The following is a 14581-nucleotide window of genomic DNA, read 5'->3' on the forward strand; positions in this document are numbered from 1 at the left end:
TCCTGGGGAGTGGGAGTCACAAACTTGTTCATCACCACAGACCACACATCCCTGTCTCCTGCCCCTTGCTTAAAGAGAAAAACTCCACTACATGGTTAGAATTCCCAGTTTTAGAGAAATCCCTGCATCAGGACTGCTTCCCAGGAGGCAAAACAAGCTCCACAGTTAATGTGGAGTCTCTGACAGTTGTCTCAAAATCACGCTCACCTGAGACACAGCACTGCTGGGAAGCCTGCTGGAAAGATTCAGAATTTTTTAAAGTCTCAACAAGATTTTTTTGTTTGTTTTGTTTTGTTTCCCTCTGGAATAAAAGAAATCTTTGTGGTGACTGAATTGCTCTCAAGTATGCAATGCAAGTAGCTCTGTTGGAGTACCCACACACATGGAGAAAACTCATGGTACAAAATGCCAGATGTATGATCACCCGGTTTTGGTTTTCATGTTTTCTCTCCCAGATGGTTTATATCACACCTTGACCCTGATTTGAAAAGCAACAAAAATATAGCTATTAAAAAAATAAATTTATTATTTTCAAACTCTTCCATTTTACTGCTTGATTGTTTTTCATTGGGGTAGCTCCTTGTTGAAGTTCATTCTCTCCGTCCCATGCATTATTTTCTGTTCCTCAGCACTTGCAGCACTGTACATTCACCCTTTTGATTAACACACATGTATCTCCATTACGGTCTCACAAGGATGTCCTTCCTCCCACTGCAGTGGCCCTTTTCCTAAAAAGCCCTTTTAAGTGAGGGATAACTCAGTGCGTGGTTACTCCAACACATCTACTTCCAAAGAATTATGGAATGACTTGAGTTGGAAGAGTTCCTTAAAGATCATCAAATTCCAGCACCTTCCACTATCCCAGGTTGCTCAGAGCCCCATCCAGCCTGGTCTTGGACTCTTCCAGGGATGGAGCAGCCACAGCTTCTCTGGACAACCTGTGCCTCACCACCCTCCCAGGGAACAATTTCTTCCTAATATCCAATCTAAACCTACTCTCCATCAGTGTTAAAATGTTCCTGTCACTGTTGCTCCTCATGAAGAGCTCTCTTCAGACACCAGAAGGTTTCTATGAGTCTCCAGACAACTTTCTCTTCTCCAGGCTGAACTTTCTCCTCCTGTTTCTATAGGGAAAATGTTCCAGTGCTCTTATCAACTTTGTGGCCTCCTCTGGCCTGGCTCCAGCAGCTCCCTGTCCTTCCTGTGCTGTCCCAGGCTGGGTGCAGCCCTGCAGGGGGGTCTCAGCAGAGCAGGGCAGAGGGGCAGAATCCCCCCTCTCCTGCTGCACTGGGGCCTTGGATGAGATATCCAGGGTTTTCCAAGGTATTTTTAGATGAAATAATTTAAAAGCACACTGTCAGCCTATCCAACACTCTGGCTGGGTCATTTCAGACCATTAGTGAGACACCAAATGTCCAACAAATCTGCAATTTTGTTTGCTTTCCTCTGACTGCTTAAGAATTGGTTACTACTCTTTTCAAAGTGCCCTTTGGACCACAGGCTAAGGATGACACCATGTGAAAGCACTCCCAGTCACTGCTCCTTTGGCAAGGAGCTATTTTATCTGGTTGTGCATCATGGAACACACCCTTCCAGCAGCATTCCTTCCTCCCACACAGCCCAGCATAACACAGGGTGTCCCCCCACATGCCATAAGTCCAGCTTCTTTCCAAAATACAGCATGGAAGCAATGATGGTGTGGCACAATGGGGGAAATACATTTTTAGATATCTCCAGGGTAAGTGAATCATGAGGAATAGGCAGTAAGAGGGTAAAATTGGGTTTTGATAGATAAATTTGATTAATCTAAGGATGGATTACACAATTAGGGGGTGTATGGGATATGAGAGGCTACAATGTGTTTGGATTTTACTAAAATATTCAATCCTGTTTCCTATGAAACCAACAGTGGAGAAATTAGTCCAAATTGGCTTGAGAAAAAAACAAACCAAAACAACTAACATGTGGGCAGCAAAGAGGCTGGAAGGACAGAAACAAAGGGAAATGACAAAAAAACAATGAATCATATTGGAAAGGCTTTGTTTGTTTCATTCCCGAGGTGTGAAAATGATCAGTGTTAGTTCCAGTGTTATTAAATTGCATTCAAGAATGGATGAATGACCTGTGGATGAATGAAAGTTACAGCTATAATAAATTGGGAATAAATACAAGCACAAGTAGAATTGAAAAAGAAAAAAATAAAAAAAAAAAAAAAAATAAAAAAAAAAAAAAAAAAAGAGAAAAAAAAGGAAGAGATATTTGGGAGTTTCTGGCAGGACCTGGAATTAAGGAGTGGGAGAAGAATGAAATGGGATCTGGACTAGAGCAGCAAACTGAGGAGTACAATGGTGAGTTGAAATGATGAGTAAAAGCAGACTTCATCCCAGGGTGCCACTCTGAAAGCAGGTGCTTAACTTCAGGCATGTAAATTGTTACTAAGTCACTGAGAATGAAAAACTAAGCCCATTAAAAGCTGTGCTGAACTGAGACCAGATTGCTCAGCACCTTGACTGAGCCCTTCTATTCCCCACATCTCTCCACAACTTTCCTCTACAGCTCATCCTTAGTCTGCTTTGGACTCATGGATGCTCTAATGGCTCTTAAGGAAACATATCCAGCAGCTGTGTGTGGATTCCACTCACACAAAAATATTTTGGAAGCCCAAATTCAGCTCAGCTTCAAGCAGAAGACAGAAAATTCCACACTTCTCCACAGATGAAAATTACATCAGCAATGGTAAAGTTCTTCAGTACAGTCCTGAGCACTTAGTTTCTGCTCAGATTTTCTTTGAAGGATGGGTCACACAAACTTACCATAAAATCTCACTGAAAGAGTTTTTTCAAAGAGAAAAGAGACACTGTTTTATTTTAAAAATGAGACTGGGCCTTTTCCTGAGTTTTACTGTACAGGATTTCAAAGAAACTGAAACCAGTTTACAAAAGAACTCAACATTTTAAAGGATTGCTCTTTTCTAATGAAAACTGTCTGATCTGTCCTTCTCTCCTTATATCAGCCTTTTATCTTTGTGATAACAAATATTGATATGATATTACTGACATGATTGTCTGTATGCCTGGTACAAGAAAGTCTCATTTTTTATTCTTGCCAGTGATTCCCATGCTACCTTGTGGGACTTTGATGATTCTTGTGTGTCCTTTTTTGCTCAGAATATTCTGATATTCAGTGCATACTGTTCCTACTGCTCTCCAAGAGACTCACAAACAGCCTTTCCCTTTCCACCTCATCAGAAACTTCCCCTCCAGCTCTGCTTGGCAGTGAAAACTCTTCATTCATCACCTTTTCCTGAATATTTCTGCTGGGTCAATTCTTTGGGGGAAAAAAAAATAAACAAAAAGCACCACAAAACAACAAACATAACAAAACAAACAAACAAAACCAACAAACCAGAAAGCTGGGAAGTTGTTGACAAAGAACCACTTTTAAGGAACAACAAGGAAGCAAAACTCCCTGTTAGGTCAGCAGGAGCTCAGCAAAGTCCTTGATCTATCCACTTTCCATGACACAGTTCTCCCATGCCTCATTAGGGGGGTTTTCATGAAGGATTTTCTTATGGAGTACAGAAAAATCTTCTGAGCTCCGATGGGTTGTTGGAAATAAATGGTGGATGAACCCCTTTGAGATCAGTACCTTTGCTCAGTGGTCTGTGACTTGCAGAGGACTTGCCTTGGGGATGAGGGTGATCCCTTCTAACCCCATGCTAGTTTTCACAACAAAATTTTTGTTTCTATTGTTTACTAAGTACTGTCCCCATTAATAAGTTTTTATAGATAGTAATAATTCCTCGGTGCAAAATATTAAGCCACTGTGTGAGCAATCCCTCCAAGACACATTGTGTTCTTTAAGTCTTTAGCTGAAAGCCTTTATAGCAGTTGGGCTGTCTCTGATACTGTGCTCCTTCACCTCAGCTCCTGGGTTTGCTCAGATTACTGCCAGATTTCTTAATTCCCCCTTGTGCCAGCTGAGATGGTGCAGTATCTCTGGGCCAGTACCACGCTGCAGCCTGTCAAAATGTGATGGGAGATGGCCCTGAAGCCTCCCTGACTTAAACTGCAGCTGTCATTTTCCATCAGTCCCCACTGCTGGAGCTTAGCTCCTGCTGGCACAGCACCCTAGGCACAGTTTAAGCCCTGCTTTTCCCTGCAGGTCTCCACTTTTCACACAACTGACACATTTTATTCTCTCCCCCTTCTCCCCCCTGCAAAATGCTTCCTCTTGTTCCTCTGACTTTTCTTCTCTGGCCCTGTTCCTTCTGTGCCTCAAGTCCCATATGCTTCCTTCCCTTCACTCACACCCCATCCATGTTTCCACCACAGTATTAAGCCCCAATTAGTAGGAATAGAAAACAAAAAGCTTCAAAAAAACCCCTTCCTCCATTATCAGTGTCAGATGAAGCATATTTGTAATAAGGTAGGGCAAGAGACCTGTACCCAGCATGAGTCCCCACTCTTAGCATGACACTTCATCCACACTGCCTGGAGAGCTCTGTCCCTGTGGGGCTGGAAACCACAGCCAGGCTCCCATTGTGTGCCTGGCCACACAGGCAGCAGGACAATGAGGGGCAGCAGGTGGGGCTGCAGGGGAGGGCAGGGAGCCCAGGGAAGAAATGAGCTGGGACCATCCAACATGCTGAGCAGCAATCCCAGGACACCAGGGACATGGCCACTGCCAAGTCTCTGGAGGGGCCAAGGAGACAAGAGCAGCATGGAAAGGTTTGTGGGATGGTGAAGAGGCTCAGCACCTTCCTGTGTAGAGATCAGTACAGGGAAAAGTGCACATTTGTTGGAAAGTGCCAAAAGTGGACCAGCTGTATCCCAAATACCACTTACCCCATTTCTTTTCTTCAACTCACTCATTTACAGGTGAGTTCAGCACCTGATGGGATGAAGACAGGGAATAACTTCTCCAGAGCAGAAGCTGGCACTCTGGATTTGTTGCAGTTCATATAAGAGCTAACTTATCCAGACTATTGCATTTTTACAGGATAGACCTACCACAAGTCTGATTCTTCTCCACCATAGTGCCACAGGCCTGTCCCAACAGAGCAGTGAGTCTGGGCAGGCTGACATTTACCCAGGGCAGGCAGTGCTGTCTAAAGCTCCTAAAAATCATGTCATGCTTTCACTCTGCCCTTCTACCACCTGTAACAGGGAGAGTGCCATGGAAGCCTTCACATAATTCACCACGGGTGTGTAACACTGTTAGGGGGCTGCCCTAAAAGAAGTGCAGGTGAGCCTGGCTCTCCTTGCTGGCACATGGACAGTGTTTCCTCACGTGTCTGACTCTAAGGCAAAAGACAGATGAAGCAAAGTGGGAAAAGCAACAGGCACAGCTGAGCCAGTTCAGCCTAAGGATACACCTAACCCTGTATTTTGTCTCTTTTTCTCCTTTCTTTCTGTGTTCCAGTGTCAGGCCTGGGTTTGGTGCTTCCCCTGCCTCTCCCCATTTTCACCCCTGAGCCCACCCCTGGCAGTGTCCCAAGCAGCTGTGACACAGGGAGGCTGAGCAGAGCTGGCCATAACCCTTCTATCCTCCCTTGTCCATCTGTCTGTATTTGCCTCCCCCATCCTGAGCCCACACTCCACACACAAATGTCCATGCTGGCAAAGCCCCTTGGCAGAGGGGGCAAAGGGTGGCCAGCTCTGTGCCAAATCCATTGTCCAGCACCCTGGCCTCTTCTTTTCCTCCTCCTGTACTTTGCTGGGACTGAGCTGGGCAGAGAATTCTGTGGTGCCCCTTCCCATTGCACCAGGATGTCTCTGTCATTGTCCCACTGTGTGCAAGAGTGGACACTGGGTGGTGGCAGCCAAACGGGTCAGTCGCTGCTGCTCTGCAAATAGTTTTTTCATGTAAGTGGAACAATTACTTCAAGAATGGAAAAAGAAACTAAGGACACAGGAAAAACAAACAAATAAATCTGCTGTCCCCAGGGTCCTCGGGCAGAACCCAAAGGAAACGTGAGAGAGCTGCAGGAATGGGACAAATGTACATTCAGCTTCCCCACACACGCTCCCATTCCCATCCCCTCGGGACACAATGGCAGCCACTGTGCCTGGCTGGGCCCAGCAGCTGGACAGCTGGCAAAGTGCACAGAGTCCAGCCTCAGAGCAGGGCTGAGATGGACACCCATCCAGAGAAGTCTATCTGCTTCTCTTGGAGGCACAGGGAAGCTCTGAGACTTGCACTGCCCCATCTGGAACTCCTGGGAAAGGTCTGATCCTCCCAAAGCTCCAAAAACAGGGGCTCGCCTCGGAGGGCCACGTCCAAGTCAAATGGCAAACAGAAAGGCAAGCACTAGGCTGGGAGATAGCACTTCCCTTTCTGTCACATGAAAGATGAGTCCATTAGGGAATATCCTCTCTGGGGCCTGTAGGGAAAAGCTTGGAGGCTCACAGATAAAACAGCTTGAGTTATGTCTTCCTTGGCTTTCAGTGAGGACAAGTACAAGGATTTCCATTGTCCGCACTGTTAGCAACATTGCATCGTCCAAAAGACCTTGTTCATTTATCAGCTTCCTTTAAAATCTTTTGTTCACAGGCCTGCTTGTGTGTGAACACAGAAAAAAAAAAAAAAAATCCAGCTCTATCTAGTATCAGCCTGCAGCTGTTCACTGACAGAAGGACTCAAAAGCTACAGATATGAACATGGGAAAATCCACCCAAAGCAGAAGGAAGACACAGTAAGCAACAGCTGCATGACAAGAATATGCTGTTTCTGTAGTGTGAGGGGGGAAAAAAAAGCTACAGTTACACTAAGCATCAGAACGTTGTCTGCAAACATTATAATTACTATTCAGCTCAGAAGATAAACCAAATTACCTCTACTTCTAACTTTCTCTGGGTATCTGATGCTCTTCTGGACATATGCTCTGATTCCCAGCAGGGTTTGGAAATTCCAAGCCAACTTTGAACCATGTTCTTAGTGCTGGAGTCAGCAGATTTCAATCTGCCCCTGACTTTCACAGGAAAAAAGGACAAAATGAAAAAAAAACCCCAAAACTCTGCCACCCAGACCTGCTGAGTCCTCTCAAAACCCCACATACAGTATTTTGATTATTCATAGCAGGGTTGTGTGTGGGACATAGCAGATGGTTTTTATGCTGCTTTAAACCGAACAGATCCCAGGAGCAGGAGTTTTCTAAGTGTGTTCTCAGGACGTGGCTCCTCCCTTGAGTCCTCCTTCCTGAGACCCCACAGCCAGAAACAGAGATTAATACCGGCTTTCTCAGCTCTCCAGGAGTTCCAATTTACATTTCTGCTTGCATCCTACCCTGGCAGGCCCTCTACTTTATAATTTACCACCTCAGGGATAAATAGCTATTAAAATACATAGCAAAGCGATTGTGTAATGTTTGTAAAAATAATCACGCTTCACTCGAGATGTGCAAGAAAATCTATAGAGCCAAATAATGCAACAGCAGAGCCTATCTGCAATTCCCTGCTCCTGGTTCTTCATTGTTCCTTATCAGTCCTTTCCAAATTCTCTTAGGAGCACCTTCTTTCACTCCTGGACAGGGTGCTGCCACAGCAAATTGAAGCCTTCCTTCCATAGCTCCCCTTCACAGGTACTTGACTCATTAAAAAGGGTTCTCTTCTGCAGAGGTGTGTTCCCTCCTTGATTATTTACCTTTCCAAGCTTTCTTTGTAAATGGCTTCTTAGCCATGCTTCTAAGGGAATGCTTGCTCCTCATTTCCCAGAGAATCTGCATAACCTGACCTTTTCCAGGATGGAACAATTCCTTTGTTATCTGAAGATAACAAAGCCCATTCAGGTGCCAACAATCTCTAATAGTCCATCTATTCATAGACAGAGAAACCAGCTCCCCTCCCTCCTTTCCAGTGCAACATTTGTGAGATAGGGGCACAAGAGAAGGTGGTGCTAGAACACAAGTGTGGAAACCATCTGTGAAAGGAACCTTCCTCTCTGATCAGGGAGGTGTTTCTGTCCAGGAACTGCTGAGATACTGGAAAGGCAGATGTGCCATGGAGCTCATGTAAGATGTTGCTCTACAGCACAGAGCCTCAGATCTTTGTAAAACAGAAATGGTGCTTTCCTGACCCGTGGGAAGCTTCTCTTCTGAGGATGGTGATTGGCATCCATGAGCCTTATAAATAAAAATTTGAAACCCAAAAAAGAAACAGTTCATGTCTGGGCATGAGAACCCACTCAGGCAAAAGGGCTCCCAGCCAGCAGACAGCACCTCGGGAAGAGCTGATGGACAGGATGAGGAGCTACCAACATCAACCTGCTCCAAGAGGTTATTGCAATGTCAGGATGAGGTGAAAGCCCAGCTGAGAGTTTCAGCACACAGAAAAATGAGACAACAGCACAACAGAGTTTCACTTGGGGTACAGATTTGCACCATGTGGGATGAAGAAGGACTGAGAAAGGAGCCAAGGGTGGACACAGTGGAGGAGATCTGGAGGTTTCAGTGAAAGAGAGCAGTGTGGGACATATGTTAGTGATTTTTTTTTAGTTGCTGAGGCACTTTAGTTCCATTCACCAATAAAAGCCACACTACAGATCCTGCATGCTACACCCTGAGCTCTGTGTGTGGAGTTATGCCAGTGGCCAGCAAGCACCCACCACTGCTTCCTTCTGCTTTTCAGATACCCAGGAGACTTCAAGAGGATGGAAAAGAATTACAGTCAGGCAAACTCTGACCAGGCACAAGGATTCTTAACAAAGAAACAGAAGTTAAGCTCTTAACCTTTCTTAACAAAGGTTTTTTTACAAGGTTCTTCCGCCTGACACTGCTGCAGCACTGAGGCATTGCCCAAAGAGACTGTGAGATTTCCATCCTTGGATATTTTTGGCTGCACAAGGCCCTGAGCAGCCCAATGCTGGCACTGCTGTGAGAAGTGGACTGGACCAGATGACTTCCAACCTAACTCTTTATAGGAGCAATGCTTCCCTCAGAGCTATGTATATTTACATGTAGTAAAACATCTGGAAGGCAGCATAAGGTCATGCATAGGAAGTTGTGTCTGCCTCTTCACCCCAGCTCCAGATTCAGGGAAAACAGCAGTGGAGCAAAGCACTCTTCAGCTGAGAGTAAAAAGCCAAATGCTGCTGGGGTGAGGTAGCAGAGCTGCAGAGAGGGGAGAGGACATTTCCTCAGACACCCCTGGGGAGATGCAGCCCTTGAGAAATCGCTCACCACTGCCCAGCTGCTGCTGCAGAGTTCTGCCCCTGTGGAGTGGTGGGGGAGCTCTGGGGGCTCTCCAGGGCAGCAGCAGTGAAACAGAGACCTGTGAAAATTTCTTTCTACTTCACCAGGAGGGCAGTTATCACTTCACCAGCCTTCCTGTCTCTGCCCAAAGGACCTTCTCACCCACACCAGGAGCTTTGCCCAGACCAAATAAGAACTTCCCAGGCTTTGGATGGAGCTCAGACAAAGCAGACATGACTTTGACCATGTTCAGCAAGACATCTCAGTCAGCCAAAACCTGGCTGTGTGAAAATGCTGTGAGCTGAGATCTGAAATAGATGAAGGCTGAGCTTAGAATAAAGATGTTTGTCCCCCCTTGCACAGAGGGGCAGTCCCTGAGCTCATGTTTGCCCATCACTCACTCCAAAGCCTTACCAGGGGCAGCAGTGCTGAGCAGAAGGATTTGGGAAAGCCAGGGATGCTGAGGAGCTCATGGGTGACAGGATGTTCTCACTGCCCACACTGCTTGAATTCTCAATAAAGCCATTTATTCAAAAGCCATGTGGCACCTGGTCAGTGACTGAACTGCCACTGTGAAAAGGGGCAACACCTTTCAAAATGCTTCAATTTGACTGTCATAGACTGAGAATGAAAACCCCACTATAAAATCCAAAGTTTTGGAGCATACTGGTGCTGGAACACTCCATTATTGGACTAAAATGCTGCATCTCCAAAAGAGAAGGACAGAAAAAAGAAGCAAATGATAGCACTGTATTCAGGTGGTCATTAATATTATATGCAATGTAGTATTTTAGGCTATTAATATATTAAAATGAATTAATTTTCCCAGGTGTAAGTGTAATCGACACAGAGATAATTAAAATATCCTAACTATTCATCCATGGGAATAGCTTTTAATTCAGCAGTTTTGAAGGAGGAAATTACAAGTAAAATAGTTCACCTCAGTAGAGAGCATTTATTTGCATCATTTTATTTTGTGATACTATTGTTTTGAGGTTTTCATATATTTGTCTCTTTTCAGGGAATAAAACTCTTTTTCTTTTTGTTTTGTCAGATCATGTTAAGAAGACAAAAATCAACAGGTCTAGAGAGTATTTCATTGTCCCTGGAATGCAAAGGAGACATCCAAAATAGTGGTTGAAAGCCTTATATTTCTTCATGGAGAATTTTTTATGCTTTCACAGAGGTAACAAGACAAGCCATTCTTTCCCTTAAAAATCCACCTGTTTTCAGAATTTGGATGTGCTCTACACATCTGCACACAATGAGAGGTCCAGCTTATCCCCATCCCACAGTCATTCATGTGGCTTCCAAACCAAAATCCCACCCTGATGAAGCTCCATATAAAATATCTCACTCTTTGGCAGACAATATATGCCACATGTGTTTCAGCAAACTATTCAGTGTGGGAGCCTGTGTCGGGATAATTCCCTCACTGCAGATTAACAGAATCTTTGCACTTACCTTTCAAATACAGCTGCTCTCCTGGGAGTAAATACCGTGATTATTTAGCAGTTCACAGCACTGTTAAGACAACTCAGATATGCCCTTCCCAAATCCCCATAAAAGCAGCAATTTCCTCTTAACATCTTCCTTTCCTATTCCCTGTTTGTATAGACCTGGGTATGTTACACATGTGTATGAAATGTAAAATCTTTGCCTCAGTGTCGACAGAAAGCAAAGAAAATGGAATTGAAGCTTTTGTTTCAGTAAGAGCAGAACCACCTGAGAGACCACAGAGAAAAGACTGAGCATTGCTTTTGAAGGAAGGAAGGAAGCTATGCCACAGCAAGATGCTTTAAATAATGGAGATCAGCTGAAGGTCTGGGGACAGAAAGTCTTTTATTGATATCTGTCAACAGCCTGAAAAGAAAAAAAAACAATTGTACATTTAAGCTTGAAGCCATTCTTGAACTAAGGACTGATACAAACATGCCAGCAGGTAAGGAATGCAAGAGGTTAACAGCAAAGCCATTTTAAGAAGAAAAGGAAGCTGATTCATAGGCAGTGAGGAGAAAATAAAATAAAAGAGAGGGAGGGGGATTGCCACCTTCAGATTCTATCATCTGGTGAAATTGATATCAGTGGTTCATAACTGTAATTTATCAGGACCGTGCTTGCTCTTTCAAATATCTGCGCCAAAAAAAAAAAAAAAAAAAAAAAAAAAAATGTCACTTTCCATTGACTTCCTGGCGTGTGGGAGGCACCTGTTCCCTGCTCCGTGCCCGAGCAAACGAGCGCAGCTTATCACCCTGCCCCTGCAGGAGAGGAGCGCGGCGGCTGCAGAGGACGCGGCTCCCCTGCCAGATAACGCAGCAATGCCAGCCTGGGAATTCTTTGGGATAAATGTGATGAGTTTATCGAGTCTTCCAGCATAAAACATCAATCCTAGGTACATGACCATGCTTGTAGCTTGTTTTTTTTTAATACCCCTTTCGCATCTCACCTAATAAAGAAATCTGGCTGGAGCCGTGCACTCTTTGCACAAACACAGTTTCTAGTTACTGCTCTGAAAAAGTTTAAACTAGGGAATGAGAAAGGTTAAAGAAGAAACTTTGCACAAAACAGAAAGGAGCAATAAATTAAAAATATATTAACCAATGACACAGAATCCATTAGTTAATGCTGTTAACCATTGAGCCTGCATAAAATCACACACTAAAGGTGAGAATAGTTCTATTACAGGGTATGGTTCACCTGTTCACCTGTACTTATGTTGTCTGATATGGCTGTTAATTATAATGCTGCCACCACACAGTTATTTAGAGTTGAAAACAACTTATATAATTAAAATACTCCTTGAAATTACATGGATGATACACAGAAGATCCTGAGCTGTTCACATCCTTTCCTACCTTTCATCAAAAAACAGAGGAAATAAAAGATAATTTTTATCATAATTTTTTTTTTCCCTGTTGAAGGCACAGCATGGAATTATGTAATTTACCTTTGGACGGCTAAAAATCAGATAAATTTAAAAAAACAAACAACCAAACCATCAACTTTGACTGCTTCCAATGACTGACGCTGGAATAATTTTATTTCAAACCAATTGCGCATTTTATTATTCACGGTGTTTGTTTGCTATCGGGGTTTTCCTCAGCTTGGACAGTGGAAACACATTCATCTGTTTCTTTTTTGGCTTCCAGTCGGTTTCACTTTCAGATTCTCATGTTTCACACTCCAGCCTTCAGGTTTCAAGAACTGCAAAGGAAAACTTATTCCATTTAAACAAACAAAAACCCCGCGGCGGGCGGGCGCACTCACACCGTGTCTATCGCCCTGCAAAGCTTGAGCCCATCCTGTCCCCTGAAGCACCTTCCTGATGGTTCTCTGAGATTCGCCGGGAAAAGAAATTAAATAAATAGAAGTGATGACGAATTTAGGATTTATTTTAAAAACCCAAGAAGCTTTGCAGCGCTCTCCAACAGAGCCCGATAAAATATCATTACATATTATCGATTACACGATAACCGCGCGTGGGGTTCGCGATGAGGAGCCCTTGGTGCCCTGCAGAAATGTCCCAAACCCGGAATAATGCCGGCGGTGTTGCCACCCGGCGGTGCGGTGGGTTGGGAGCAGCACAGCCCCCTTGCCTGGAGGCTGCAGGGCTGCGAAGGAGGAGCACACATCCCCGCGATCTTCGATTCAATCATTTATGCTTTTAAATGGGTGAGGAAGCTCAGCAAAAGAAGGGGAGCGAGTGCGAAAAGGGTGGGGTTTGCTGTTGTACTACAGTATTAATTTTAGGGTTTTTTTATTTCTCTTTTTTTGAGGGGAGGGGGAGTGGTTGGTTTTTTCTGGTTGTTGTTTTTGTTTTGGATTTTTTTTTTCCTTTTTTTTTTTTTTTTTTTTTTTTTTTTTTTTTTTTTTCCGGAGGAAGGGTGGTATTTAACATATGGCACTCGGTAATCTCTCCACGGAGGCTGTTAAAACATCTGCTGCCTCCGAACGCAGGCGGCAGCGCCCGTGGGCACGGGGGCAAGGCGAAGGGGCAGCTCGGGCACGCTGGCTTCCGCGGCCGCGGGAAAAAAAGTTTTGTGGTTGTTTTTATTCTTTTTTATTTTTTTTTTTATTTTTTGCACGACGTTGCCGCAGATCAGCGGCACCTCCTCGTGCAGAGTTGGCACGTTTCCATTTATTATTGATTTAGGGAGGTTTGTTTGTGCTTTTTTTTTTTTTTTTTTTCGCCTAACGGGACATCCCCACCACACGCCCAGCACCGCGGTGCTCTCGGCTGCTCTCCCCATCGCGGGGGGCCCCGCACCCCTTCCCCGCTGTGCCCCAGACATCACCCTACAATCGGGACACCCGTTGTCCTCCCCCCGAAAAAAAACTCCACATACATCACAATCGCCGCATTGTCGGGCTACAAAGCCAGACGGGAGCGCTTATGAATTTAAGTTTGGAGAAGGAAAACGTGCGCTGACACAACACGCTCCCTGTTCGCGGGAGCAGCCAGGAAGGGGAAATGAATGGTGGAAGTTAAAGAGCCTTTCATTGCGGAGCGCGCCGCAGCGGGTCCCGCTCGCCGTGCCCCCTGCTCGCCGCCCCCCGAACGCGAGCCTGGCCGGGCACGGCTCTGCCCGGCCCCGGTGACCCAGGATCGGCGGCGGGGCCACACACGATGCCCGGCAGCTCCCCGCAGTCTCCGCGGACGGGACCGGGGGGCCGCAGGGATGGGTTTGTGGGGAGATGCTGCTCTCTGCCGTCCCCCGCTCCAGGGGGATGGGGCCGTGTCCCAGCCACCTTTTGCCGAGGCAGCGTGCTGCTGGACTCCGGCGAGAGCCGGCAAAGCCGTTCCCACCCCTCCCACCCGCGCTGGCCTGGGAGGGGGCGCCGGTGGCCACTCGCCCGACACGACGGCCGCTCGCCCGCTTTGCCCGCGATGCCGGCAGAGCCCGAGCGGCTCTGCCTGACCCCAGGTGATGCGGCTCCCTCTCCCCCATCCCGCCAGGGTTGTTCTCAATGCCCGGGCATCATGCGCCCTTAAAATATAATCTGCCCGGTAACAATCAGCGCGCAGCGGCGAGAGCCCCAGAGCTATTGGCTATGCAAATAGCGGGAGGGGAAGCGGCGCCCCAAAGTCCCCGCTCGCACTTTTAAGGCGGTATTTCCGTGCCCGCCGCCCCCGGCCCACCCTCCGCGCCGGGGGGATGAATGAGAGGCGGCCGCTGCGGGGACCCCGCGGGGCTGCAGCGGCGCCTTCCCCTTCGGGAGCCTCTGCTCTGCCGCAGCCCGGCAGAGAGCTCGCAAAGTTGTCACATTTTGCAAGACGGGCAGCGACTGCCGGCGAAGTGCGAGCAGGGTGGAAGTCACCCTGTGTGGGACATAGCTCCTCTTACCTCCCCCCCCCTCCCCAGCCAACCTTTCTCGCTTGTCCCTCCCCTC

General features: G+C 46.2%; 1 protein-coding gene across 1 annotated transcript in view; it reads left to right on the forward strand.

Moving 5' to 3' along the window:
• Window positions 1–14581, forward strand: part of RAD51AP1 (RAD51 associated protein 1) — a 193932-nt gene that overhangs the window by 73498 nt on the left and 105853 nt on the right. The gene's annotated exons all lie outside the window — the stretch shown is intronic.

This window comes from Erithacus rubecula (genome assembly GCF_903797595.1).
Source record: "Erithacus rubecula genome assembly, chromosome: 4".
Lineage (NCBI taxonomy): Eukaryota > Metazoa > Chordata > Aves > Passeriformes > Muscicapidae > Erithacus > Erithacus rubecula.